Raw genomic sequence first — 9,901 nt, forward strand, 5'->3', positions numbered from 1 at the left:
TAATTACATTTCCAGAAAACTAAAGGACATGGCACAAATTCTCCCATCCTAGAAGGGTCCCTGCTCTTTCCCATTCTTTTCAAGGATACGTAGGAGAAGAGGTATTGATCTGCGTATTAAATACATGATGAGACACAATTCAGTATACTCTTGCACTTATACAAGATGAAAAACTAAGGGTCATTAATCACAGGAATTAAACGAATGCTAATTTGTTATTTCTCAAACAGCTGGTCTTTGACATTGACATATGGTGCCTACCTTTTCCAGAGAAAGGCAGAGATGACAGCACATGGGTACATTGTCACTGACGTTTACAAATACTGCCCTCTTGGAATGTGGCTTTATTGGCCCAAACAAGATGCTGTAGTTAACTGGGTGTGGCAACACATTTGTCTACACAACAGTCATTTGTCCCTCTTCCCTACATACAGAACCCCAGAGCATTCTTAGTGGCAGTGTGCCAGCCCCAAGGGATTAATCACAATCCTTTTTGCTGGATACTCACCTTCCCAGCCTCTACTGCAGCTCAGAGTGCCTCTGTGACCCAGCTCTGGTCAATAAGATGGTCCTGGGGATGGAGGGTCAACAGAAGAAAGCCTTCATTGCTCCCCGCCTTTTGCCTGGGTCATTAGTGGAAAGATGTGATGGAGCTGCGGCAGGTTTAAGGCCTGAAGTCACTAACACAAGGAAGAAAACCTAACATGATTACAGGGATACATATTTTATAAGTTAGGGTATATTATAACCTGCTTTTTTCACTTAACACATAATAAGCATTTTTACACTTCATTAAATATTCCTTGAAAATATAATTTATAATGGTTACAATGTGTACAATTCCATAGAATGACTGCCCCATAGTTTAACTGATTCTCTCTTGTCAGAAATGAACGTAGGGCTTCCTAGGTGGCGCAGTGGTTAAGAATCCGCCTGCCAATGCAGGGGACACAGGTTCGATCCCTGCTCCAGGAAGATACCACATGCCAAGGAGCAACTAAGCCCGTGCGCCACAACTACAGCCTGTGCTTTAGAGCCTGTGAGCCACAACTATTGAGCCCATGTGCTGCAACTACTGAAGCCCACGCACCTAGAGCCCGTGCTCCACAACAAGAGAAGCCCAGGCAATGAAGAGCCCGTGCACCACACTCACCGCAACTAAAGAAAGCCTGCGCACTGCAAAAAAGACCCAACACAGTCAATAAAATAAATTAATTAAAAAAAAAAGAAATGAAGGTAGTTCTGTTTTGCTAGTCACTGTGGGAACATAAAAGTAGACACAACTGATTTCCTTAGGATAAGCAGCATTAGTGGGTCAACTTCTGTACTTTAACTTTTGTTTTTTTGCCACGCTGCGCTGTGGGATCTTAGTTTCCAGACCAGGGATTGAACCTGGGCCCTCAGCAGTGAAAGTGCGGAGTCCTGACCACTGGACCACCAAGGAATTCCCTAACGACTTCTAATACATTCTTCCAAACTGCATTCTGAGGAAATTAGATGAATTTTCTACTCCCACCAGAATTACACAAAAATGTTTTCTTATATTCTCTTTTGTATATTACAGTTAAAAAAATCTCGGGACTTCCCTGGTGGTGCAGGGGTTAAGAATCTGCCTGCCACTGTAGGGAACAAGTGTTCGAGCCCTGGTCCGGGAAGATCCCACATGCCTCAGAGCAACTAAGTCTGTGTGCCACAACTACTGAGCCCGTGTGCTGCAGCTACTGAAGCCGTGCACCTAGAGCCCATGCTCTGCAACAAGAGAAGCCACCACACTGAGAAGCCCGCGCATGACAACAAAAAGTAGCTCCCACTCTCTGCAACTAGAGATAGCCCAGGCACAGCAACTAAGACCCAACACAGCCAAAAATTTAAAAAAATAATAATTTTTTAAAATAAATAAAAATAAATAAAAAATCTTTGCCAACTGATGGGCAAAATTTTGCCTATTTTTACAGATTTTCCTGTCTCTTCCCTCACTCTCCAATTACCAATTATTGTCATTTCTTGGTGAAATTTGTAAGCTTTCTCTCCAGCAGCAATCCCCCAACCTGTCAATTTTCTAATTTTGGACTGGAATTCAGATAACATTTGTGGAGCATTGCACTAGGAAGGTACTACTGAAATGTAAAGGTAAGACTGCCCTAAAAAACTAAAAACCCAGCTTCCCTGGAGGCACAGTGGTTAAGAATCTGCCTGCCAGTGCAGGGGACATGGGTTTGAGCCCTGCTCCAGGGAGATCCCACACGTTGCAGAGCTACTAAGCCCGTGCACAGCAACTACTGAGCCTGTGCTGTACAGTCCGAGAGCCACAACTATTGAGCCCATGTGCCACAACTACTGAAGCCCGAGGGCCTAGAGCCTGTGCTCCATAACAACAGAAGCCACCACAATGAGAAGCTCACACACCGCAATGAAGATTAGCCCCCACTCTCTGCAACTAGAGAAAGCCTGTGCGCAGCAACGAAGACCAAACGCAGCCAATAAATAAATAAATTTACAGGATTTGATTTGAAAAAAAAAAGAAAAAAAAAAACTAAAAACCAATCTGACACCCAAAGCAAAGGCAATAAAAGCAAAAATAAACAAGTGGGACTACATCAAATTAAAAAATTTCTGTATAGCAAAAGAAACAATCAACATGCTGAATAGGAGAAAATATTTGCAAATCACTTATCTGATAAGGAGTTTATATCCAAAATACATGAAGAACTCATACAACTCAATAGCAAAAAAACACAAATAATCTGTTTTAAAAAAAGAACATTAGATCTGAATAGACATTTCAAGGTGCTCAACATCAGCAATCAGTGGGGAAGTGCAAATCAAAACCACAGTGAGGAGACTTCCCTGGGGGTCCAGCGCTTAAGAATCGCCTTCCAGGGCTTCCTAGGTGGCGCAGTGGTTAAGAATCCGCCTGCCAATGCAGAATCGCCTTCCAATGCAGGGAACTCGGGTTTGACCCCTGGTCAGGGAACTAAGATCCCACATGCCGCTGGGCAACTAAGCCTGCGAGCCACAAGTAGAGAGAAGCCCGTGCGCGGTAATGAAGAGCCCAAGTGCTGCAACTAAAACCTGATACAGCCAAATAAATACATAAATAAATCCATTAAAAAAAAATGTCACCTCATACCTGTTAGAATGACTATTCTCAAAAAGACAAGACAGGACTTCCCTGGTGGCATAGCAGCTGGGAGTCCGCCTGCCAATGCAGGGGACACGGGTTCGAGCCCTGGTTCCAGAGGATACCACATGCTGTGAACCAGCTAAGCCCATGCGCCACAACTGCTAAGTCTGCGCTCTTGAGGCCGTGAGACACAACTACTGAGATCATGTGCCACAACTACTGAAGCCCACAGGCCTAGAGCCCGTGCTCCGCAGCAGTAGAATCCACGGCAATGAGAAGCCCGCACACCGCTATGAAGAGTAGCCCCTGCTCTCTGCAACTACAGAAAGCCCACGTGCAGCAACGAAGCAATGAAGACACAATGCAGCCAATAAAAATTAAAAAAATAAATTAAAAAAAAATTTTTTAATTAAAAAAAAAAAAAGACAGGAAATAACATGTTGGGGAGGATGTGTAAAAAGGGAACCCTTATGAATTGTTGGTGAGAATGTATGAGGGTGAGTCAAAAATTATCCACACTCTGGTTGTAGAAAATTCTAAACTGGTACAAACACTATGGAAAACAGCATGGAGGTTTCCCAAGAAATTAAAAACAGAACTATCATATGACCCAGCAATTCCATTTCTGGGTATTTTTTTGAAGAAAACAAAAACATTGATTAGAAAAGATATGTGCACCCCTGTTTCACTGCAGCAGTATTTACAGTAGCCAAGAAACAGAAACAACCTAAGGGTCCATTGATGGGTGAATGGATAAATAAGATGTGGTATATAAATACAATAAAATATTATTCAGCCATAAAAAAGAAGGAAATCTTGCCATTTCTGACATCAAGGATGGAACTTGAAGGCATTATGATAAGGAAAATGAGTGAGAGAAAAACAAACACTGTATGATCCCACCTCTATGTGGAATCTAAAAGACAACGACAGCAACAAAACCAGGCTTGTGGATGCAGACAACAGACTGGTGCTTGCTGGAGGCAGGGGATGGCGTGGCGGTGAAGTGGGTGAACCGAGTCAAAGGGTACAAACTTCCAGTTATAAAATAAATGAGTCCTAAGGATGTGATGTACAGCATGGTGACTATAGTTAACAATACTGTATTTCATATTTCTAAGTTGCTAAGAGAGTAAATCCTAAAGGTTCTCATCGCACACAATTTTTTAAACTATGTATGTTAACAGATGTTAACTAGACTTAATGTGATGATCATTTTGCAACGTATACAAACATTGAATCATTATGTTGTACACCTGGAATTAAAATAACATTAAATGTCAATTTTTTTAAAAAGAACTAAAAACCTAGGAAGAAGTAGGGTAATGAGGCAAGTAGAATAACTGTAACACCACTGAACATAAGAAAGATGTAAAGAATAGAGGTGGTAAGAGAGCAGCTGAAGGGCCCTCTCAAACCTTTCCACTGTGCTCTCTGCAAACCTAGTTCCACACAGCACTTCCCACCCACTCTACTCCTTATAATTCTTTATTTACACAAAGCTCACTCTGGCCTCCCCTGAAACCTGGCTCACCTCCCAAGAGAACTCATTCACCAGAAGCACCCTCCAGAGGAAACCAATCTTTCTCCTAAACCCCATACACCTATACTGGGAGATGGGCTCCGCGTTCTCCATGTGCCCCAGTGCTGCTTCCTCCTCCTTGTTCTCAGAGCAGTGAAAAATCTCAGCTCCTCTGGAGATGCTGCCAATCTGATGCGCTGACTCTACCTTTTTTCATCCCCTCACTCCCCAGATGCACACACTCAATATGTACAGAAGGGTGTGGCACCCTGGATACTGCCGTCGCCCTGGAGTTGTCAGGGTACATTGTAGGTCACTCAATAACTAGAACCACAGTTTATCATTGTGGTGGACACTGTTGGTTTCCTCCCCAGCGTCCTTTCCTTTCCTCCCCATCTGGATGAATTCCAACCCACCTCCAGGGGCAGGGACACACCCTGGGTGGCCTAAGTGAATCAGAGTAACATCCTCCTTACCACAGGGTGGGCAATGACCCAGACCTAGCACCCCAGGGCATATTTCCCTGGCCATAGCGATTAGTTCAAGGGTGGATGGGCATTTCTCTAAGTAGGTCTAGTCAGAGTGAAGTCCAGGAACTGACTGCAATGATCAGGAGAAGCTCTCTCCCTTCCTTTTGTGGTGTGAGGATGTGATAGCTATGCGGTTAAGCCACATCTGGCTCCACGGGGGCACCTAGGGAAGAAGTTAACACATGCACAGTGGCAAGAGAATTAGAGAACAGAACCATTGGTTACATCATGAACTTCTGGATTGATATGAACTGAAAACCCACCCTACCTCTTGACTTTTCAATTACATAAGTCGATAAATTTTCTTTATTGCTTAGCCAGTTTTAGAAAGATTTTTTTGCTATTTGCAATTGAAAGAACCCTAAAGGACACTCTCCTCAAACCCAGTGACCTTCCTCTCACTACATTTTCAACCATTCACTCCCATGGCCACTCGTCTAGTTCCTGTCTTCCTCTATATTCTTTGAAATTTTAATCTCAAATGAACTATTTTCTCCAACTATCTCACTTCTTCAACTTCATTGAGACTCCAGCCTCTTGTGACCTCCCACATTCTCTCAATTTTACCAACTGGGCTTCCCAGGTGGCGCAGTGGTTAAGAATCTGCCTGTCAATACAGAGGACCTGGGTTCGATCCCTGCTCCAGGAAGATTCCACATGCTGCGGAGCAACTAAGCCTGTGTGCCAAAACAAAACAAAAAAATTTTTATCAACCACTTTCATACACACTCCTCTATTTGGCCTGGACCACAAACCTTTTACTCATACTCTCAACTTCCTGGCTCCCAAGTTCACCCATTATCCCTATTCCACAAACTTCCAAGCCATTACCATACCAGCCACCTCTCTTCTCTAGCTTAATTGCCCAAGTAGCTGAGTACTGCTGGAAGAAGAAAATCGCCACTTATGGACCGGCACCATTACAAATGCATGATCTCCCTTTGTAACCATCCTCCGAACTGCTCAGCAAGCTCATGTGTGGAGCACAGAGTAGGCACTCAGCAAATGTCAAATGAACATCTGCGAGTGAGTCCCCAGTAAGCCGTCACCCATCTTTCACAGCACTACCATTAGTATTTCAAATCTTCACTACTTTCTCAAGCCACCTCCTTCTACTTCCCCTTTTAGCAAATAAATCGCCTCACTTTCTACTTCAGGATAAAAATAAGAGTTCAATACATGGGAACTCTCTCAGTCTCTTTAATTCCCAACCTATCTCCCTACTGACTTACTAGTGCATCAGTGTCCATCCTTGGCTCTTTCCTTTCACCCTGAAAGCCATTCATTCTACAGATATTTGAGTGCCCAGCACATGCAACACATTGTGCTCTGCTTGGCCGTGGAAAAAGTGTGCTTTGGTGGGATGAGGGGGCAGGCATATAAAAGACAGAGGCAACAACCTGAGCAAAGAGGGCATAGCACACTTTTGAAGATCTGAAAGCTAGTAGGTATGGCTGGTTCAGGCAAAGAGTGTTTGAAACTATGCTGTCTTTTGTGGGCCAATGTAAGGATTTCACCTTTATCAAAACACATGGAAGGATTTTAAGCAGGAAGATGACATGAGCAAAGGCATATTTTGAAAAGATTATCCCCTTTATTAAAGCTGTGGTTACTTACATCTGTTTATTTTCTGTGCTTTCCAGTAGGCTAAAAATATTTCAAATAGATTCCCATGCCCTAACGCAGACCTACAGTCAGAATCTTTGGCGGCAGAGTCTGGAAGTTTGTCTGCTTACAAAGCTCCCAGGAAGTTCTGAAGAACAGCAAGTCTGAGAACCACTGTTTTAGAACATTACAAAAATGAAATTAGCATAACTTACCATAAAATCTATCTTTCTGTTTATATCTTGCATCTAGCATAGGTCTATAAAAATGGGACTTGGAAAGGACTTTATAAACGACCTGTGCGTCATAAAACATCCTCATTTTCCTCCCTCTTCTTTATATTATGCGTTACCACCAGTACCACTTTCTAATTAAAATGCCAGAGGACTGAAGACATCTTTCCTATTGACTTAGGAAGTTGGGTTCTCTCTACCTAAACTATTACCCATCTTAATACATTAGCTAGTGGTGAAAAAGCTAGTCAAGCTGCATAGGTGAACCAACAATTATTCAAGTTACTAAAGATCTATAGTGCCATATAATTCCAAAAATTGTTCTATTAGGTTTTTAACGTATATACTTTTTATTATTTATTTATTTTGGCTGTGCGGGTCTTCGTTGTGGCTCGTAGGATCTTCGCTGAAGCATGGGGGCTTCTTAGTTGAGGCATGCATGTGGGATCTAGCTCCCCAACCAGAAATCGGACCCGGGCCCCCGGCATTGGGAGCTCAGTGTCTTACCCACTGGACCACCAGGGAAGTCCCAGTTTTTACTGTATATGAAAAGCAAAACCTTTTATAAGCTGTGCCTGTCCTCACCTCATACCTGTCAGAATGGTTATCATCAAAAAGAACACAAAAATGTTGGCGAAGATGTGGAAAAGGGAACCCTTGTACACTGTTGGTGGGAATGTAAATTGGTGTAGCCACTGTGGAAAAGAGTATGGAGGTTTCTCAAAAATACTAAAAACAGAGCTACCATATGACCCAGCAATTCCACTCCTGGGTATATATCCAAAAAAAACCCCAAAACACTAATTTGAAAAGACACATGCACCCCAGTGTTCACAGAAGCATTATTCACAACTGCCAAGATATGGGAGCAGCCTAAGTGTCCATCAACAGATGAACACACATACAATGGACTACTACTCAGCCATAAAAAAGGACAAAATTTGCCACTTGCAGCAACATGGATGGACTTGGAGGGCATTATGTTAAGTGAAATAAGTCAGACAGAGAACGACAAATACTATATGATATCACTTATACATGGAATCTAAAAATTACAACAAACCAGTGAATATAACAAAAAAAGAAGCAGACTCAGATACAGAGAACAAACTAGTGGTTACTAGTGGGGAGAGGTGGGGAGGGACAACATAGCGGTGGGGGAGTGGGAGGTACAAACTACTGGTTATGCGATACGCTCAAGCATGTATCAAACAACGCGGGGAATATAGCCAGTATTTTGTAATGACTGTAAATGAAAAGTAACCTTTAAAAATTGTTTAAAAAAAAGATGTTGGACTTCCCTGGTGGCGCAGTGGTTAAGAATCCACCTGCCAGTGCAGGGGAAATGGGTTTGATCCCTGGGCCGGGAAGACTCCACATGCCACGGAGCAACTCAGCCCGTGCACCACAACTATTGAGCCTGCACTCTAGAGCCTGTGAGTCAAAACTATCGAGCCCATGTGCTGCAACTACTGAAGCCCATGCACCTAGGGCTCAAGCTCCACAACAAGAGAAGCCACTGCAATGAGGAGCCTGCACACCACAATGAAGAGAAGTCCCTGCTTGCCACAACTACAGAAAGCCCGCGTGCAGCAACGAGGACTCAACACAGCCAATAAATAAAAATAACTAAAATTATAAAAAAATAAATTTTTTAAATGTGCCCTTCCTAATTTTTTTATATTGACTAATATCAGAATATGCAACCCTTAAGAACATACAAGTCACCTGCTAGGTAGGACAGGAAGAGAGGAGAGATGGGCATTTGTCACAGAAAGCCAATATACGTGATGTATAAATCATCTATGCCCAGTTAAGACCATGTTCAGTCTGGTTTTCATTATTTATGATTAAAAGACAGAGATCGTACAGAAAATGAAGGATAGTCCTCAACCTCTGTTTGCCAAGGGCCTTCATCTTTTCTCTTGCACTACTTCTCTATAAAGCAGACAAAATGAGGGACTTCCCTGGTGGTCAGTGGGTGGGACTCCGCACTCCCAGTGCGGGGAGCCCGGGTTCGATCCCTGGTAGGGGAACTAGATCCCACGTGCATGCTGCAACTAAGAAGCCCACATGCCGCAACTAAGAGTCTGCACGCTGCAACTAAAAGATTCCACATGCTCCAACTAAGATGTGAAGCCGCCTAAATAAATAAGTAAATGTTTTCTAGAACAAGCAGACAGACAAAATGCTAGGAAGTCAGATGATGCCATAACCACCTCTACTTGGCAAACTGCCAAAAGGCAGCTATAGATAAAGGGGGAGGAGGAAAAATATCATATAAACCACATCTTCCAAATCAACTTTTGTGAAAGTGATGAAAGACACAAAAAGGCATCTGTGGTGTAGCCCTCCCCCAGTCTTGTAACCAACCATATTGTACAGCCCATTTCTGTTCTTCCAAGAAGCTTTCCTCAACCAGCACACATCACTCTGCACTGCCCATAAAGTTAACTCATGCCTCACACTTGTGACCTCCTGAGGGTTTTCTACCCTGATCCACTGCCTGCAGGCCCATGCAAGCCCCCATGTCCAGCACAGATGCACCGCCAGGGCATTTACTGATCCAGCTAGTGAGGCTGGCCTGCCTGGGCTGGTTCCCTCCCAGCACAGATGAGCCCTTGGATAAACATCTGGGGGATGTACAACACAGGCACTATAGCCAATATTTATAACAACTATAAATGGAGTATAATCTTTAAAAATTGTGAATCACTGTGTTGTACACCTGAAACTTATGTAATATTGTACAACTATACCTCAATTAAAAAAAAAAAGAGGGGGGGGACTTCCCTGGTGGTGCAGTGGTTAAGACTCCGTACCCCCAATGCAGGGGGCCTGGGTTCCATCCCTGGTCAGGAAACTAGATTCCACATGCATGCTGCAA

The 9,901-nt window shown here is 43.2% G+C and overlaps 1 non-coding gene across 1 annotated transcript; it reads right to left on the bottom strand.

The window, feature by feature from the left end:
• Positions 1 to 1,371: 1,371 nt before the first annotated feature.
• TRNAE-UUC (transfer RNA glutamic acid (anticodon UUC)) lies at positions 1,372 to 1,444 on the bottom strand. The gene has a single exon. It is a non-coding gene; the product is annotated as a tRNA-Glu (tRNA).
• Positions 1,445 to 9,901: the final 8,457 nt, after the last annotated feature.

Source organism: Hippopotamus amphibius, chromosome 12, assembly GCF_030028045.1.
Source record: "Hippopotamus amphibius kiboko isolate mHipAmp2 chromosome 12, mHipAmp2.hap2, whole genome shotgun sequence".
Taxonomy (NCBI): domain Eukaryota; kingdom Metazoa; phylum Chordata; class Mammalia; order Artiodactyla; family Hippopotamidae; genus Hippopotamus; species Hippopotamus amphibius.